This window comes from Gossypium hirsutum, chromosome A06, assembly GCF_007990345.1.
Source record: "Gossypium hirsutum isolate 1008001.06 chromosome A06, Gossypium_hirsutum_v2.1, whole genome shotgun sequence".
Taxonomy (NCBI): Eukaryota; Viridiplantae; Streptophyta; class Magnoliopsida; order Malvales; family Malvaceae; genus Gossypium; species Gossypium hirsutum.
Genome location: NC_053429.1, coordinates 109,176,486 through 109,187,125, shown reverse-complemented (window position 1 = coordinate 109,187,125; position 10,640 = coordinate 109,176,486). Strand labels below are relative to the sequence as shown.

The window sequence follows — 10,640 nt, the reverse complement described above, 5'->3', positions numbered from 1 at the left end:
GAGGAGATGGCTGAAAATCAAGAAAATCCACTACCTCCTGCAATTACTGCTGATCCAGTAAATCAGAATCATGCTCCACGCACTATGTATGATTATGCTAAACCGAATTTAACAGGAACTGAGTCAAGTATAGTTAGGCCTGCTATTGCTGCAAATAATTTTGAACTGAAACCAAACACGATTCAAATGATACAGCAATTTGTTTAGTTTGACGGTTTGTAGGATGAGGATCCAAACGCTCATTTGGTGAATTTCCTAGAGTTTTGCGACACTTTTAAAATCAATGGTGTTTCTGATGATGCTATTCACCTTCGGTTGTTTCCCTTTTTGTTGAGGAACAAAGCAAAACAGTGGTTGAACTCGTTACCACGAGGGTCAATCACTACTTGGGAACAAATGACCGAAAAATTTTTACTTAAATATTTTCCTCCGACTAAAACTGCTAAATTGAGGAATGATATCTCTTCTTTTGTGCAGATGGATCTAGAGACACTCTATGATGCATGAGAGTGATACAAGGACCTCTTGAGAAGATGCCCTCACCATGGGTTACCCTTATGGTTGCAGGTTCAAACATTTCACAATAGTCTGAATCCTTCGACTAGACAGATGATTGACACAGCTGTCGGTAGGACTATTAATAACAAAACACCTGAAGCGGCTTACAAATTTATTGAAGAAATGTCACTAAATAACTATCAGTGGCAAGTTATGAGAACAAAGCTAACGAAAGCAGCAGGTGTTTTCAACCTCGATGCGGTTACTATGCTATCTAACCAAGTAGAACTTTTGAATAAAAAGATTGACAGTTTATGTGGTTCTACTTAGGTACATCCAGTGATGAGGTGTGATTCAAATGGAGGAGGAGTACATACAGAATATCAATCCTTCAACCCTAGCATCGAGGAGGAACAGGTTCAATATATGGGTAACAATAATTGTAACACCATAAATTTGGGCTTAGAAGTTTGGGCCTTGAGCATGGGAGCGGTTGAAGGCAGCTTATAATATTTTGTTGTACTTGTAAATTTCATTAATGAAGGCTTGTTTTAGTGGTTAAGCGTGCTGAAAAGTGTTGGAGAAGTCCTGGGTTCAAACCTGGACTCTAGCAAAAATTTTGGTTTAAGGTGAATCAAACCCTGGGTGTAATAGGTTGGCCTTAAGAATATTGTCGGAGAAATTATGCCATAAAAAGCCTTGTAGTCTAGTGGCAAAGTAGCGCCACATAAGAGGCAGGAGGGTGGCGTCAGAGAGTTGGTAAGGAGGTCCAGGGTTCGAAACTCATGGTAAGCAAAGAGCATTTATTTTGCTAACAGGGGGCGGAAAGAGTTGGTGTTGACTTTAAACTCTGATGATGGAGGGATCCCACATCGAGAAACTAATATAAGAGTGGATGCGAAGCTGGCTTTAAATAGAGAGAACCATGAGGAGAGTAAATGTACCTTTCTTGGCTGATCCCTTTCGCTTTATGGCGTGCTCGTTTGGGTTGGGCGTCGGCTAAGAGTGCTCGGAGCGCGGATTAACTCCAGTCTCCTATCAGGTGTGTATTTCTCACTACTCTAGCTGTAGGATGGCTACTTCAGGCCGCGATGGGCCGAAAGGGGTCATGTGGGCCCAATGGGCCTACAGGCCCAATTGGATAAGTTGTTTGATTGTATAGTAAATGTTGGACTAGGCTAGGTGAATCTCATATCTGTGGCTAGATTTGGGCTAAAAGGGCCACACGAGCGTGTGGGCCCATTTGGGCCGAGAATAGGCTTTAGGCCCATTCGTATTGTTATCCCTGTTTAGAATACTTTAGTTTACCAAATTACTAAAATGCCCTCAATTTGTAAAATTACCAAAATACCCCTGGTTTGTAAAATTACCAAAATACCCCTAGTTTGTGAAATTACCAAAATACCCCTGATTTGTGAAATTACAAAAATACCCTCGACTTGTAAAATTACCAAAATACCCTTGGTTTACAAAATTACCAAAATACCCCTGGTTTGTAAAATTACCAAAATACCCCTGATTTGTGAAATTACCGAAAACCCTTAGTTTACAAAATTACTGAAATATCCTCGATTTGTAAAATTACTGAAATACCCTCGACTTGTAAAAATTACCAAAGTAACCCGAATTTACAGAATTACCATTTTACCCTCGATTTACAAAATTATTGAAATACCCCTGTAGGGTAGAATTATCGAAATACCCCTGTAGGGTAGAATTACTGAAATACCCCATAGGGTAGAATTACCGAAATACCCTTGTAAGGTAGAATTACTGAAATACCCTTGTAAGGTAGAATTACCGAGATACCCTTGTGGGGTAAAATTACCATTTTGCCCCTAGGGTGTTAAATGATTGTTTTGCCCTTGTAGGCAAGTGACTGATTTGGACTGTGTGGTTAACAGATTTGATTGTGAATATATGTTGGTGATATGAATGACTTGACTATGATTGTTTGATTCAAATATGGGCATGACATTCTGCATACATGACATGTTGCATGGGTTGGGTTTTATAAAAATGGAGGAAGTGCTAAAAGGGCTTTGCCCCAGTTTATCGAAAAGGGCTTTGCCCCAGTTTACCGAAAAGGGCTTTGCCCCAGTTTATCGAAAAGGGCTGTGCCCCAGTTTATCAAAAAGGGCTTTGCCACAGTTATTAAAAGAGGCTAGGCCTCCAGTTATATGATAAAGCAGCTATGCTGCCAGTGGAGAGTTTGGTTGGGTGGGTTGAGTTATTCCCCACATGGAGAGCTTGGTTGGTACGAGTGGAGAGTAGCGGATGGTGGGTTGAGTAGTCTCCCTAAATGGGCTTGCATACATTCATTGGCATTTCATGTGATAGTGAAATGGGCCTATGGGCCATATCGTTTACAGTAAAGGCTTCGGCCCAGTGATATGATTTATGAAAAGGCTTCGGCCCAATAACCGTTAAACGAAAGGCTTTGGCCCAGTATATGTCGAAACTGAATAGGGCTTTGGCCCAGATTGTAATGATACCGTGTTATTCACTGTTTGTTTGTTATTGGGATTACACACTGAGTTTTCGTAAACTCACCTCGTTTATTAACCTTTCAGGTAATTTCCAGCCTTAGACGGATCGGAGCTGCGAGGGGCTCGGAGATGGCCACACTACTGTTTCTGTTTCTTTTAATTGCAATTAGATTTCATTTTGGGTTTTTTTATGTAATAAGGCCATTGGTGGGTTTTAAGTTTTAATTTGGATTGTGATTTCTTATACTAAACTGATAGTCTAGGAAAACTCGAAATTTCAAAATGGCATGATTTTTCTAAGGAATACGAGCTTCCAACAACAAAGTTTTCAAAATGCTTCCACGAGTTTAAATGAGGTAATATACCAAAGGCAAAAAAATTGGTAAATGTTTTGATGGGAACTGTGGTTTAATAAATTTAGATTCAGTAATGGATTTTCACCGGAAAGATCAAATTTGAAAAATGGTTTGATGTGACGCACCAAATTCGGCCATAACGTCTAGGCCGGGTTTAGGGTGTTACAATAATTCTAGATCTCAAAATAACCTATACAGTAACACATATAATGCAGGTTGGAGGAACCATCCCAACTTCTCGCGAGGTGGTCAAAGGAATCAAAGGCTACAACATCCTCCGGGTTTTCAACAACCACCTTACCAAGAGAAAAGAAGTCGAACCTTGAAAACATGCTAACAAAGTTTATCTCGATGTTGGAAACTCGCTTTCAGAATATTGAAACAACACTTAAGAATCAACAAGCGTCGATCCAAGGGCTTGAAACTCAGATAGGACAGCTCGCCAAATTTATTTCTGAACTACCACAAGGTAGCTTGCCGAGTAACACTGAATCTAACCCAAGGGAATAGATCAATGCAATCACCATTCAAGATGAGAAAGGATTAGTCGAACCTGAACCTGAACCGAGACAAGGAATTGTGGTAAGTAAAAGCAAAGGTGAGGTAGACCACAGTGAACAAACACCGGTAAGCAAAGAGTACAAACCTCGTGTGCCATACCCTAATGCGACGAAGAAAGACCACATGGACGAATAATTTGCTCTTTCGCAGATGCCAAATGCAGTCAAATTCTTAAAGTAGCTTTTAACAAATAAGCGGAAGTTGGATGAGGCGTCACATGTGGAGTTAAATGAAGTTTGCTCAACCATACTACAGAATAAGCTGGCCAACAAATTGAAAGATCCAGGGAGTTTTACGATTCCTTGTTTAATTGGTAGCTTAGATGTTAACAATGCTTTGGCTGATTTGGGCGCTAGTATCAATGTCATGTCTTATAAAATGTTTAAACAACTAGGTCTTGGGAAACCTAAACAAACTAGGATGAGCATTCAATTAGCCGATAAAACTATATTGATCTTTTTAAGAAAGCACCCATATCAGATGGCAGATATCTCAGTGATGTCTAAGAGGAAGTCTAGAAGTAAAGCATCACTCATATGCACTGGAATCAACAATAACAGAAATAATATAGTCTTCATGTATACTAAGCAGATCAACAACCAGTAGGAGTAGAATACCAACATCACACAGATTTAATCGTTGATCTTTTCTTTCAATAAAATGAAATAGAATACCAGAGAAAGATATAATAATGCCGATTGTAACGCAAATAGCCCAACAATGCTTTCATATATCAATATATATAGATAACGTTCTCATATGATAAGAATTTCATCTGAAAATATACAGCTTCACATACCTCTGAGGATAATTGAACACATAGAGTACCCAGAAGAGTTCTCGTAAACCATTCGACTATAATTGCTATGCTCAAATATCTTTATAATTCAAATATGATTCTACTGTCTATCTCTGACATCACTAATTTCTCATTTTCCCAACACTAACAGAGGCCAACTCATAAGAACTTCTAGTTAATATATTCTTTAGATATCATACCTGAATATTTGGTTTCATCTAATTCAAATTTTCTTTTAACAGTGACTTTGCATATTACAAATGGCCTTCAACACAATCCAATATCTTTTCTGTTACTGTCTTCACTTGCGGACTCATTCTCTTATCTGATCACAGTACTAATTTTTCAATCACGAAACTCTGTCATTCCACACTTGTAAGCTTATTTAAGCCATATAATACGGATTTCATTACAATACTTTACCGATGAGGGGGTGAGGGTCATAAGCCTCAAATTTATCTCTCATATATACATGCACATCACACATACTATTATGAATGGCCAATTCATTACTAATTCCACATTCTCAAAACACCTAACCATCTTTTACTTATGATCACTCTTTTACTCAACACATAATTCATACGTTAAATCAAATCATTAATTCACAATCAAAATATTCACGAAACAATCACATACCAAACATCACAACTCATATACTCATATAATTATAACATTTATCAATAGCAGAATATCATGCATTCTGATTTATACCTTTATGAGTTTCAACTCATCACCAACACATTTTCACTCAAGCGTTTGAGTATAGCAGTCTGTACTATCAGAATTAGCTAGGTTAGAAAGCATATCTATCTCATCAAAATAAATTTTCGTCAGACTCGGAAGATATCACACTACCACAGGTCAAATGTGGCATGTATAGCTAGACTCACATACGCTATAGTAGTCCTAAAACCGACTAAACCATAGCTCTGATACCAATCAAATGTAACACCCCTAACCCTAATCCGGTAACGGATACGAGTTAGGGTTGTTATAATAAATGTCACCAGTGCATTAGTCAAACCAAAGGGCATAACTAGGAACTCGTAATGTCCATACCGAGTCCTAAATGTTGTCTTATGTACATCTGCCTCCTTTGCTCTCAACTGATGGTAACATGATCGCATATCAATCTTAGAGAACACTGACGCCCCTCTGAACTGATCGAATAAGTCATCTATCCTCGGAAATGGGTATTTATTCTTCATCGTCAACTTGTTCAATTGAAGGTAGTTGATACACATCCTCATTGTACCATCCTTATTTTTTACAAATAGAAAAAGTGCTCCCAATGGAGACACACTAGGACGAATAAACCCACAATCTAGCAGTTCTTGGATTTAAGCCTTAAGTTTTGTTAGCTCTTTTGGTGTCATTCGATAAGGGGTGACAGACACCGAAGTTGTACCAATAACCAACTCAATACCAAACTCTACCTCACAACTCGGAGGTAATCCCGGTAGTTCCTCTGGAAAAACATCTAGAAAGTCCCTTACAGTTCGGATATCCTTAACTGAAGAGTCTACAAAATCAGTAACACTAATATAAGCCAATAATCTCTCACACCCTTTCCTTACTAACTTCTCCGCCCTCAATACAGAAATCACATTAGTCAAATAGTCTCGTCGTTCCCCAATCACGACCACCTCATTATCCCTCTCGTTCTTTAAAACAACCCTTTTCGTAGCACAGTCTAGACTCACTCGATGTTTGACTAACCAGTCCATACAAGAATTAAATTGAACTCCCCAAATGAAAGCTCCACTAAATCTGCCAAAAACACTGTCCCTTGGACCTCAAGCGGAACATCTCTATACAACTTATCTACTAAAACCAACTGCCCCAAAGGACTTATCACAATCAACTCACTATCAGTATTCTCGATCGGAATTCCCAAAGTCCCAGACACAGTACTAGCTACATAAAAGCGTGTAGAGTCTATGTCTATCAGTGCAAAGTAAGGTACATTAAATATTAAGAATGTACCCATGGTGACATCTGGAACATCTCGATCCTCACTGCGACGTGCAGCATAAACCAGTGCAGACTGCCTCGCCTCAATTAGTCCAGCACCTCTGCCTGGTGCTCTCTGTCCTCGGCCCATGCCGTTACCACCCCTAGTCTAACCCCGACCCCTAGGTGGCTGCTGAACTACCCTCAGCAACTGCGCAGTCTCATTAACCGGAGTTTGTATCTAATTCTCAATGGGCAATCCTTAACGCGATGCTCAGTAGACCCACATCTAAGACAATCTCCAGTAGCTCTCCAACACTCACCCGGATGGCATCTATTCCAGTGCTGACGAAACGTCACCCCAGTAGCTGTAACAGTAAGCCCAGCTCGCTTAACATCCTCGGCAATCTTCGCCTTCTCAACTAGTACAAAGAAATTCTGCTCCCTTTGAGGAGCTATCAGAACTCGTAAATTATCTCGGAGACCATCCTTAAAACGGACACAACGCTCATTCTCTGTCGCCATCATGCCTCGCGCATAATGACTCAACCTTAAGAACTCAGCCTCATACCCAGCCATCGAATGATCACTCTAGTGAGATTCAAAAACTCACGTTGCCTCACATCCGTATAGCTGGCTCCCATATACTTACTTTGGAAAGCCATCTTAAATAGATCCCATGTCAGTCTGTCGGGTTTGGTCCCTCTTTAACCGTCAACACCACTAGTATGACTCATCACGAAGCAAAAACACAACCCCTTTAAGTTTTTGCTCAGCAGTGAAATCTAGGTCATCCATAATACGTTCTGTGGCCTCCATCCAGTACTCGGCCACATTAGGAGCAACTCCAACGATGCCCCTAAATACCTCAGCCCCATTGGACCGGAGTTGTTCCATAACTGACCCACGACCTCTAGAACCAGTGTTGGGCCCAGCGACAGTCTCCAAAATTCATAGCATGGCTTGGGACCATGCGTCATTCCCAACGGCGTGATCATGGGACCCAGACCCAATCTCTGTCGCAGGTGATACCGATATCTTGCGAGTATCTAGATTCGAAATCATATTAGATACTAAAGACTTAGTTTGAGCCCATCTACAGCCTCTACCTCAGCACAAGTACCACGTGAGCTCATCGTAAATTTTAGTATTTATCTGTATTAACAGTTTCATGCAAATGAGTTTACGGTTTCGATAATTTATTAACAGATATTTTATGCAGTATAGTATCAGAATGTTCAGAGTCTATTTTCGAGAGTATAGTCTCTCTACAATTTGCAGTTTACACTTCCTAAAGTGTTTCAGTGGAGTATACTACCTACAGTAGTTTCATAGCATATTAACAGTATTTTCAGACAAATCCAAATAGAATTTTAGTATACTCTAAACATGCTTTCAAACAGTACTTATCAAAGTTTCATAAACTTACAGGATCGGCGCCAGAGACTCGGTGTACCACTTATTATGCTGAAAATATTTTAAGAACAAATCATTTCTTTAAAACCCATCTTTTAAAACTCAAATCCACTGCCGAGTTTTGCAACCTAGCTCTGATACCACTAAATGTAACACCCCAAAATCGGCCTAGACGTTATTGCAGAATCTGGCAATGTCACATTAGAGTGTTTTTGAAAAAACCCATTTTGATACATAAAAATCTTTCAAATTATTATTATCTTTTACTTACGAAACCTTAATTAATTTTAAAGAAAACCATGCTTTGGCATTGTAGTTTATACTCCATAATCACAGTTCAAACCTAAATTAAAACCAACAGTCCAAGTCCATAATTACAACAAATATCCCCAAAATAATAAAATAACATTGTAAAGCATTTAAAACATAAAACCCATGAGTAGGTGCCTGTGGTCACCGTCGACTCCTCCGCTGCACCAATCCGTCTGTTGTTCGGGATTACTTAAACAGTTTAAACAAATAAAGGGTAAGTTTTCACAAACTCAGTGTGTACACCTCACAGTTCTGCATGCATGGAGTCAGATAACAGGATAGAGTCATAATTCGGGCCTGAACTGTTTACAGAGTCAGTGTGGACCCTGGCCCACTCAGACACAGAATTAGATACAAACTTAGGGCCTTGGCCCATCTCAAATATAACATGCATAACATATCAGAATAATAGAAAACATGCCCACTAACCCTATAAACCAACTCCATCCAACCTTACGCACTATGAGGGGATAAAATCGACCCACCCATCCCTGCACAAAATATGAGGATAAAATCGACTCATCCAACCCTACACACCATAAAGTACTGTAATATGGCACATGTCATAAATATGCAACTTAGCTGCCAAATAACAGGCTTATGAAGCCTTTCAGATACTCATTTCACTTTATCAAACCCACCCCGATACAATGCATCATACAATATGGCATGCTATGATGCAGATAAACAGATCATACATCCATATTCACAACAGCACAATTATACATGCTTGGTGTAACATGTTAACACATACATCATAGTATCATATCACAGAACAGGGGTCTAAGTAATGCTTATCGACCCTACGATAGGTCACAGTTGACTTGAGCGACCCGTACAACCTTACAATTTGTTACAGAAAAATGGGCTCACACTCCAATGCAGTCTGCCTGTGTGGGCCCACACGTCCGTGTAGCCACACTACCCAAATTAGCCTTGTCCATGTGGAACACACGACCTGGCCCAAAATTCCATACGCCCGTGTGGTTGACCTATATGGGCCCACACGCTCGTGTGGCCCACACGGCCCAATTGGCTGAGCTCGTGTCTTACACATGGCCTCGCCAACCATCACAAGGCCGTGTCTGTAGCATCCGTGTCGCGTGCGCACGGCCTAGTTTGTCGATCACAAGACCGTGTATTGCCACACGGCCTCTATACAGGCAATCCACACGCTCGTGGGGTGTCGATAGTTTACTTTTCAGCTTTCGTCATATCTCGTTTTCTGTGCAATTGGAGTACACACCTGGTATCGTTTTGAAGCTAAATCAACCACGAGTACTCTAGAACCTATTATTGAACAGTACATCACTTAATTAGTCACTTAAACTAAGTTACTAAGGATAGAAAAATCTCAAAAGTTAACAAAGACCTTACCTCTAACGAACAACGGTAGTTCCTCGCTGACTTAGAGCACCATTTTAGCAGTTTACAGAATCTTGACTATCTCCAAAACAGAAAACAATCTCTTAACAACCCAACATTCATAAAAATAAAACAAAACACATCCCTACACTTATCGAATTCGTGCCAAGCGCAGAGATAAGCAATGACAATGGAAGAGGACCAAAAATCAATAATAGAGTGAAGGAAAATAGTAGCAAAAAGGGGGATTTCAGCTGGAAGAACAAAAAAGGAATATGGAGAAGAAGAAATTTTGTAGAGGAATTTTAGTAGAGAGGGAGAGTAGAATATTTGGGTAGCTCTCAAATCCCTTGTTTTTCTCCCATTAAACCACATCTGTTGCAACTACTTAGTATCCCAAACCAACTTAAATACTTTCACAGCATTAGTAGCAAAAATAATGCCTCTGTTTAGACTCGAACCCAAGACCTCCCTCACACCAACACTCCACTTATCCACCAGACCAGCAGACTCATTCTTGCATATTTTTAAAAAAGAAATGCCTACAAGTCTATTAACCAAAGGTAAGGCTTTATTCAATAAAAACCAAAATTTTACCCAAGCTAAGGCTTGAACTTGGGACCTCACAAACACACCCAGAACACTTAACCACTGAAGAAGATACACAATTATGTTAAATAATTGCAGAAACATATTTATAAAATTTGGGGCGTTATAGGCTTTGTGTTTTAATGATGAGTAGGAACTAAGCTTCATAGTGGTTGACTGATTGAAATGTTGCATGATTAATTTTAAACTTAAGAACTAAATCGTAAAAATTAGACTAAATCGAATAAACATCAAAACTTATAATTGTCGACTTTAAGGGAACATTTAGATAGGTGAGAC

At 39.6% G+C, this 10,640-nt stretch overlaps 1 non-coding gene across 1 annotated transcript; it reads right to left on the bottom strand.

The window, feature by feature from the left end:
• Positions 1-444: 444 nt before the first annotated feature.
• LOC121231345 (small nucleolar RNA R71) lies at positions 445-551 on the bottom strand. The gene has a single exon (XR_005929405.1). It is a non-coding gene; the product is annotated as a small nucleolar RNA R71 (small nucleolar RNA).
• Between the last annotated feature and the right edge of the window lie 10,089 nt (positions 552-10,640).